Source organism: Seriola dumerili, unplaced genomic scaffold (genome assembly GCF_002260705.1).
Source record: "Seriola dumerili isolate Sdu_G_001 unplaced genomic scaffold, Sdu_1.0 BDQW01001124.1, whole genome shotgun sequence".
In the NCBI taxonomy this organism is placed as follows: Eukaryota; Metazoa; Chordata; class Actinopteri; order Carangiformes; family Carangidae; genus Seriola; species Seriola dumerili.
In genome coordinates this window covers 3,506,366-3,515,370 of record NW_019175379.1, presented here as the reverse complement: position 1 = coordinate 3,515,370, position 9,005 = coordinate 3,506,366, and the positions used below count along the sequence as shown (strand labels likewise).

General features: G+C 45.9%; 1 protein-coding gene across 1 annotated transcript in view; it reads left to right on the top strand.

Moving 5' to 3' along the window:
* The first annotated feature begins 357 nt into the window (after nucleotides 1–357).
* The window catches only part of cdh6 (cadherin 6), a 66,092-nt gene continuing 57,444 nt past the window's right edge, over nucleotides 358–9,005 (top strand). Inside the window, exon 1 of the mRNA XM_022767216.1 lies at nucleotides 358–490. The gene's annotated coding sequence lies outside the window, so the exon portion shown is untranslated. The remainder of the gene's footprint in view (nucleotides 491–9,005) is intronic.

Here is a 9,005-nt window from a genome sequence, read left to right as displayed (position 1 = left end):
AACCCACACTCAACCTCTGACTTTGCAACTATTAATCAGGGATTATGCAAATATATAAATATATATATATATATATATATATATAAGCGCACGTATAAAAACATATAGGCTAGCTCCTATTACTGAAGTGAAACGCAGCCCCACCACAGCTCTAATCTCCCGTTCTTCCATTCTCCTTTTGTTTTTGTCGTTCGTGTTTTTTCTCTCTCTCTCTCACTCTCTCTCTCTCTTCCTCCCCTTCTCCTTTTTTTGCCGTGTTCTGCTGGGGACTTGTGAATGGCAGCCAATGGGAGGGTTGAGTCCCCTCAGCCTCTCAGCCTCCCTGACATCCACAGCGAGAAGTGATGCAGCGCGACTGAGACGCGCAGTTGAGGTGGAACACAACGGGCAACAAAAAAAAATCTGCAGTGAACGGATACACTTGGCTCCGGCGTGCGCCTTTCACAAACCCCCGGGAAAAATTTCCTCCCAGAATAAACTTCATTATCAGGTGAGCGGGGCTTTTGCTTACAACTTCTATCGGGCTGTGGAAACGGGCTCGTTTTGTGTGGTACATTTCGCCAGTTACTTCTGCGGCGTTTGTAGCCTATCATGATTTTGTCCGAGCCGGGTTATCTAGGGCTGCTCACTCACACACACTAATGACTAATGCGAAACAGTTGTGTCGCTTTGATACGGGCTTCTGTATATTCTAATTAAATGAGTGAGCGGAGCAAAAAAAAAAAAAAGAAATCCATATCTGTTGTGGACTAATTGGTGAAATAACTTCGGGCTTTGAATTGGAAATGAGTTTGAATCGGAACTTATTTGTATTCACATTAGCAGCCCGTTCGTTCCGTTTACAGCGCGGGTCAGACGATGGCCGGCTGCTTCTTCAACTTTTGTATTTTCGTGATATGTCTCTGTGCGTAGTTCTCGTTCGTTTTCTCGGAAGGAAACGTGTCCCCCTCCTCACACAACACACACACACACACACACACACACACACACACACACACACACACACACACACACACACACACACAGGGGTCCTGCAAGACGCAGTAGGTGCGTTTACCCCCGCCGAGCTGAAGTGAGGCGGGCATGGCATGGCATGATATGGCATGGCATCCAGGCCTGGGCTTTGAACGCACCTTTTTCCGCCTTATTTTTTTTGTAACGTTTGAAACTTCAGGCCTTTCCATAACGTCCATAAGCTGATCCTCCACCCCACCTCCCCCTTAGCTCCCTCTCTCTTTCCCTCCCTCCCTCCACCGATGATCTTGCTGCAGCCAGTGGCAAATCCACGGGATGCGAATCGATGCAGGTGGGACAGCATGCTCTGATAAAGGCGGATGACTGTCTATCTGTGGTTGCCTGCAGTGGCACAGTGATGCTCTACTGCCTTTTCTTTTTGTAGAGATCAACTGAAAGGGCCTGCTTTTTTCCTCCTCCTTTTTTTTTTTTTTAATTTTTTTTATAGGGGGAGTGAGCACCCCTGGAGTTGACTCAAGTTTTCTAAAACAACATGTCCTCCAGCGTTATTGACAACAAGATGATATCAGTGATGTGCCTGTGAATATTTAATGGACCTGCTGAATAATGCAGGAAGGCCTATAAAAGAATTAACTTGGCTTCTTTGCTCAAAAGTTACAGGTATTGACAGCAAAAAAATAAAAATAAAAACGGGGGGGGGGGGGGGGGGTGGAGTGAGTCTTAACAGAAAACCTGTGCAATCCTGAAAATTGAATCTAGTGCTTTGCAAAGTTTTACTGTCCTTCCTGTTGCCTGCAGATTGCTCCATGTTAGTTAGTGCGCTGGCTCAGTGTGAGCCTGAGGTAATATGCCTGAAGGCGGCCAAGAACTTGTTTGGGGGAGTTGTCAAACTACCCGGGGAATATTCCACAATAATCACTCCTCTGCACACATACTTTTTTAAATTACAAACAAGGACTTGTGCTTATGAAGGGGAGATTGGGCAATGATGTAGGTTCTGAAAAAGAAGCGTTGCATTTTTAAAGATTAGGTTAACTTCACTGCTTGTCTTTCTTTTCTTTTTTTTTCTTCTTTTTTCTCTATTGGAACAACTTCCAGCTTGTTTTTCCAATGGTAGAGAGCAGTGTGGTGAAAGGAGAAGATCATCTGAACCAGAACAGGTTTTGTGGTCCAGGTTGTTCATACGCTGGTTTGAAGTTCAGAGATGAAAGGGACAGGGTAGAATCTGTGACTGATCAAAGTCATACAGAAAACACGGCAGGTACTGAATATTTAAAGGCTCTGCAAATAGAGTTCCTGTGTGTGTGTGTGTGTGTGTGTGTGTGTGTGTGTGTGTGTGTGTGTGTGTGCGTGCATGTGTGTAGGGAACATACAGTACAAAGTGTATATGTGTTTGTGATCCGAGGTGTACGAGTGCTTTGTATGAAGATGTTAAAAGTAATGTTGCAGAACTGATTTGACAGGCAGGGGAGTAGACACATCAGAGCCATCTGCATTTTTTGAACCAGAGCTCAGATTACAATAGACAGTCCCTCACATTTCATCTCTCTCTTCTCCCAAATATCTTCACTCTGTTGGTCATACACAGCGGGCTTAGGGGATATTCCAAAAAGCTCCAGTCTCAATCTGCCGGCCGGCTCCAGCCTGTCCCCGTGAGTGGTGACGTCACATGATGGTGGGTTTACCCGACGGCCAGACGATGATGACCGGTGACCCGAGCTGATTACATTATTTGTGCTCCAGATGGGCAGCATCATTTTTGATGTGTCCTGCTCATAATATTGAATGTTTTGAGTCCTCTGCATGGCGGCATCTGGAACTAATAAAAATCATTTCCCAGTGGCTGCTGTGTGTGCTAACACACACTCCCGCCATCCCCCTATGGGGACGTTCACGGCCTTCTTCCCTCTTCCCTGTGTGTTTGGACACTTGCGGACATTTGTTGAGCTCGCGTGCGTAGCAGCGAGCGGCTCTAATGTGTGTGTGCTTGGCTTACAAATGTTTGAAGTCAGTGGCAGGGAGCACCCCTGGGCATCGTAGTTCACTAGATGCACCTTGATTGTTTGAGTGCATTAGTCACGGTCTGTATGATGTGATAATAAATCATGACGTTGTTTGTACTGCGAGTGCTCCGGGATTCCTCTGAAGATTTCCTTGTGCCAAATATTTATCTGGAGATGCTACTTTCAGTGCCAGCCAAGTGGGTTTCTCTCTTTTCTTTTCTTTTCTTTTCTTTTCTTTTCTTTTCTTTTCTTTTCTCTTTCTTATCCCAGAACAACGCCCCCTGCTGTACAGGACTGGCTTCTTTAGTCACTTCAAGAAGAATGGCGGATTTGATTTTGTTATTTTGTATTTCTCGAGGCTTCTTGTGACCACTCGAGCAAATTTCCTGCAGGCAAAATGGCAACTTAATAACTGCTCCTTGCTAATGAGACAGATTCCCTTCAGAGACGGCTATTTACAGAGCAGTCAGAACTGTAACTGCACGGAGACTAAAATAAAGCAGGATGTATTTCTCACCGATGCAGGAATTTTGACGTCTGTTAAATCTACTTATTGGCAGGGGCTGCCGTCACCTTCCCTCTGAAGGTCAACCTGAGTCACAGATTGAATTTTCTATGACTAAGAAAGACGTTAGAATTAGACGGGATACAGTTAAGCCACGGCAAGGCTGTTTCTCGACAGGTTTCAGCAAAAGGGATTTGAGAGCTGGACGGTGGCCATGAGAGTAGAACGTTCACTGTGGAGTCTGCTTAAATCCCCCCCAAAAAGGCCTATTTTGCTCTATGTGTGCTGAGAAGATAAATACACATGGATCAGACATTTTACACCTCACTTAACAATGGGTAATTATCTCTCCCTGCTTTGTGCAGGAGAACGCCAATTACACAGAAATATACTCATAAATCTATTTTCAAAGTGGTTGCACAGAGATACGGTGCGTGTGTGCTGTGTTGTATGTACAGTGCTGGATGAAGCTGATAGTATACAGTGCATGGCTTAAGAGCTGGTGATAAGAGAAGAGTCCAGCTTTATACAGTATGGCACACAAGGATGGATGTGACTATGAAATCACTTAGATTCATGTCTTTGGGGTGGGAAACAGAGTAAATTGCTGCCAATGTTGAATAATATAGTCTGCCAACAGCTTTTTTCTCCCTCTTCCCCCTCAAACCGTGGCTTGGCTCCACAGCTTTTCTAATTATGAAGTGGCTGAGAGATAGCTTCACAACTCCGATACTGTAGTGGCGGTGAGCGGAAGCTGGCCGAATAGCAATCTAGCTGAATTACCAACAAAGCCTGACAGACTTGTGGAGTTTAGCGAACATATTTGCGAAAGCAACATCCCCACCTACCTATTCAGACACACATTTTGAAGTAGGCACACGCAAACACACACACACACACACAAACATGCACGGACGCAGGCACAAATGCAAGTAAACAAACATAGCACAAAGAAGGAAGGTGTACAGTTCTCCGCACGCTTCTCAGCACAATTTAACAAGATATATTAGTCACCCAGGAGGCAGCAGAAAGCCAGGCATCCACAGTGTGCAGCAGACTGCAGTCTGACAGTGGGAGATAGTGATTTACAACAAAGCCCTGTAGACCATGGCACAATTTCAGAGTTGCGGAAATGACACTGGTAAAGCAGGGGCATGAAAGTCTATCCACCAGCCACGTCTCATTTCTTACACCATTTGCCCTGGGAAGAGGAAGGTGAAGAAGGAGGGGGCAGATGACAAATCCAGTATTGTAGCTACCACACAAAGCCCAGTTGTGCCTGGGAGTTGCATTCTGTTGTGGTGCTGTCTAAAATTTGAGCAACAAGAAGGAAGGAAGCCACGTTCAAGGACGCAGAACATTCCCTCTTGCTTAAATTTGAGGTGAAATCGATTTCTTGACCCTGCGAGCATGCCGTTAGGCTTTGGATTGGATTTGGAATTAAATCTCTACATCCAATATGTGTGTGTGTGTGTGTGTGGGGGGGGGGGGGGGGGGGGGGGGGGGTGGGGGGGGGGGGGAGAAACAATAATCATCTAATAGTGGAAATCACAGATCCAGATCACTATCAAAATCTAATCAACTGTTCCTTGGCTCGAGGCTGATCTGTCCACCAAATTTCATGGAAATTTGTTCATGAGATTCCATCAAAGCCGCCCCCGTCCGAGCAAAAAAAAGGTGACAGTACAACTTCCTTGGCAGAGTTAAAAATGTACCCACTGATTAGCAGCCACACCAGCAGGGTTGGTGTTATTTTCACCCTCAGTCTTTGTGTGACAAAATGTGGTCTTGGACACACCTGCTGTAGTGAGAACTACCACAGAGGAGGTTTGGCGGTACTTTGGCAGGTGTTTATGTGTCTGTCTGTCCGTCTGTGGGCAGCATGATAGTGTCACACTGTCCAAGATACAGTCACAAAACTTTACAGGTGTGTAGTCCAGTGTGAGATCATGATGAAGGCTGAGTTTGAAGATGGGTGTGGTCCGACCCATGAGTACCGAGTAGTCATGAATCAGTGTAGTAATATCTACTGAGTACTCATGTAATAGTAATAACCACTCATGGGTTATGGTTTGGAATGTCACCTTGTTTACAGGTGTTGTGGATGGAGTGATCCCATTGCAAGATGGTCTTTAGTTTACAATGAAAAAACTTTGTTATATTGCACTAGTAAAACTGGTAAAATGATAATAATTATATCATAATGATAGGGGGAAAAAAAAAATTCAGTTCATTGTGACTTTCGAGATGGGAAATACTGATTTCCACATTTTTCACTTTTGGAAAAAAAAAAGTATAATTCTTAAATGTTCCTAATCTGCTCACCTGCTACTGTCCTACAATAAAGTAAAAAGAAACCCACTGGTCTTGTGTGATGCGTGTTCTCCAGCCCTGCCTTGAGGTAGCTGGTGCAGGAGGAAGAGTGTGAGTGAGTGCAGCAGACAGATCATGTCCGCAGGTCCTGCCTTTCCCCTCTAGTTGGATTCCTGTCTGTGCAAAGCCCAGAGGCTTAACTCCGGCTGCAGTAAGTGGACTGAGGAACGCTAAACACTGTCTGGGGGAAGGCTGCAGAACATGACAGCCAGTTAATAAGAGTATGGAAGATGAGCAAGTGAATGAAGGAGTGGAAAGAGTGGGTGGAGGAGGGTGGGGGTGGCAACATTGTCTGTCTGACTTTTGAGACTTTTGTGAAAGCAAAAGGTAGGATAGGGGAGGATTGGTTGAGGAACGAGGAGGGGGATAATATTGACTGTCGGATGACGAGAGGGTAATAGGAGATCAGAGAGTCCAGCCACAGGACAAGGAGCATTAGCGCCTGACTGGAGTACAATGAAGACAGAAGGCAGTGAAGGGAAAGGGTCGGGTGGTGGATAAAAGAAGGGAGACTTTGAAAGAGCGTTACGCTTGTTCCAAGTAGAGAGAGGTATGGCGAGAGAAGGCGATAATGATGCTTACTTTACTCCTGCAAGGCAGCCGCAGCTAGAGCTGTCAGCTTCAGGCAACACTGGCTGGTGGGACGCTGTTGGGATGCCACTTGGTATGTTAACCCCCCAGACACCACTGACAGTATGTGATAGATTGCGGGTGTGTAATTATGTATGTGTGTGTGTGTGTGTGTGTTGTTGTTTTTTTTTGCGAGACACGGTGACAGTGAGGCCGTTTGAGGGCCTTTGTGCGTGCGTGTGCATATCGAGTTGTGTCTTTGTGTGACTTTTAGCGTGTCAGTTTTTCTTGGCAGCGGTGAAAGCAGAGTGATGTGATTTTCCCCTCTAACAGCCTCCAGGAGTAATGACCCAGGTTATTGCAGATGACGTGTAACACCTCAACCCAGCGGGCAGTGGCGCTACAAAAACCTGTCCTTATAGGTTAGGCTTCAGGGAGGCTGTTATCCTGGTGGCAGCACCTTGCGCACAATTCCTCTGTCTCCCAAACCTGTCACCTTCAGATGGGCCCCTCCTTCTGTGGATAATGGTCTCCTGTCTATGTTGTGAATGATATCTGGACTCCATTGTGTGCCTGTTTCCTCCGCTGCGCTATTGTCCTGCAGAATGCCTTTGTGAGTTTTTTCTTTTCATTTTTTTTTTCCATAGAGATACAATGTGCAAGCCGTATTCCGAGGTGCTGTGAATGAACAGGCAAACACATCAGCAAAGGTCCTGTTTACTTTCTCTCCCCGGAGTGAAAAAGAGAGGTTTCCGCTATTGTTCTGCTACCTCTCAAAACATTAGGATGGTTCATTGTGAATGAGGAGAAATAGAAAGACTTCCACACAAACTACCTGCCGAATCAAAGCGCACGTAGCAGTCAGGGACCATATAGTCCTCTGGGACGGACACAATACGAGCTTTCTGCAGCAACATGGGACATGCAGTTATAACAGTGCTCCACTGTATTGGGCTGAATAATAGCCAGGGTGTCTCTCAGACAGAAGGGGAAACCCGTCCCCTTTGAGAAAAGGTCATTCTTTGAGACCCCTCACAGCTGAACACTGTGCTTGGACATGAATAACTGACAACGGATGTGTACAGGTCTCAAAGGCCTCCAATTACTGTTTGACGTAGCTGTCCGTCAAAGACAAATGGGGCAGGACCTGCCAGAGGACCTTCAAGTTGCTAAAGCAGGCAGCCTCAGAACACAAACCTGTGCTCAAGGAGCTGCAAGTGCTCTGCAATAATTGAGTTTGATCTAATGAAGGCGATGCCAAACTTGGGTTATTGTTTGCCTGAGGACAATGCAAGAGAGTTGAATTCGTTGCTGGGAAAAATGCCAGGGGAATTTCTTTGAAATGGAAAAATTGCATTAAACATTCCATTTGTATTAATTATATTGTGCCTCTCATTAACACTGGCGCTCTTAGTAGCTGCAGCAGTGCTGCTGGTGGTATTAGGCTTAAAGCAGCACTCCAAGCAATAATATTAAAGGCAACCATCCATGCCTGAGGCACTCTGAAACTGCCTGTGATGTCACTGAATGAATGAATATAGCTTTATTCTGAAGCATTGTGTCTAGACCTTTGGTCCTGCGAGACATCAGTCACTCAAGTTACTCACCACTAGATTCAATTAATCATAGCCTTAATTCAATCCGATGGTCGGGCCTCCCAGCTGTAAGCCTCTAAGTGGGTTTTAAGAGAGCTGGATTCTGCTGGTCCTCCATGCAGGAGCTGAAGGGCTGCCTGTCTAGCAGGGATTTAGTGACACTCCAGAGGTCAAGGGTTAGACTCACAGAAGCAGGTGAAGTGGTTACTTGGGTCTGGCATACACTAGAGTGAATGTGCAAACACAAATATACGTAAGCACACTCTCGTGCAGTTGAGCAAATCTGCAAAAAAAAAAGAAAGAAAAGGTGCACCTGTACATTCAGCAACCCACTCATCAGCTTCCCACACAAACACTAGGAAGCAAGTGGATGTGTGTGTGTGTGTGTGTGTGTGTGTGTGTGTGTGTGTGTGTGTGTGTGTGTGTGTGCATGCGTGGACACACACAGAATACAATGTCAGAACTCGACCTACAGTAGCAGAGGCAGACACTTGTGAAATGCAGTGTGGATCTCCTCAGTCTCATAAATAATGGACGTTGGTGAAGCATCTGTCAACTTTTCTGTCAACCTTGTTCCAGATGGGAGTCAGACAGGCCAGGCCGGAGCAGCGCGTTACATACACATAACAAACCTTCATCCAGTGTGTCTCATGCACCCGCGCCCTGTTTACATCAGCACACTGACACCCACACTCACCTACACACCTCAACCTATCTGCTGATTTATTAGGTCCTGCACCCGCCTCCCTTCCCCGTTTTCTTCTCCGACTCGGTCGCCACATACAGACACACACACACACACACACACACTCACACAAACAAATTCAATCATTGCAAGAAAAAGAGCAAACGTGCTCCAAAGACCTCCCTTTCATTCAATAAACAGGAAGTAAAAAGATACATTCTGGTGTCTATCTAAATCCCCACCCCCCACCCCCAAAAGCTCCTTGAGTAAACGCGTCAGCAGCACCTCCTCGCTCAGTG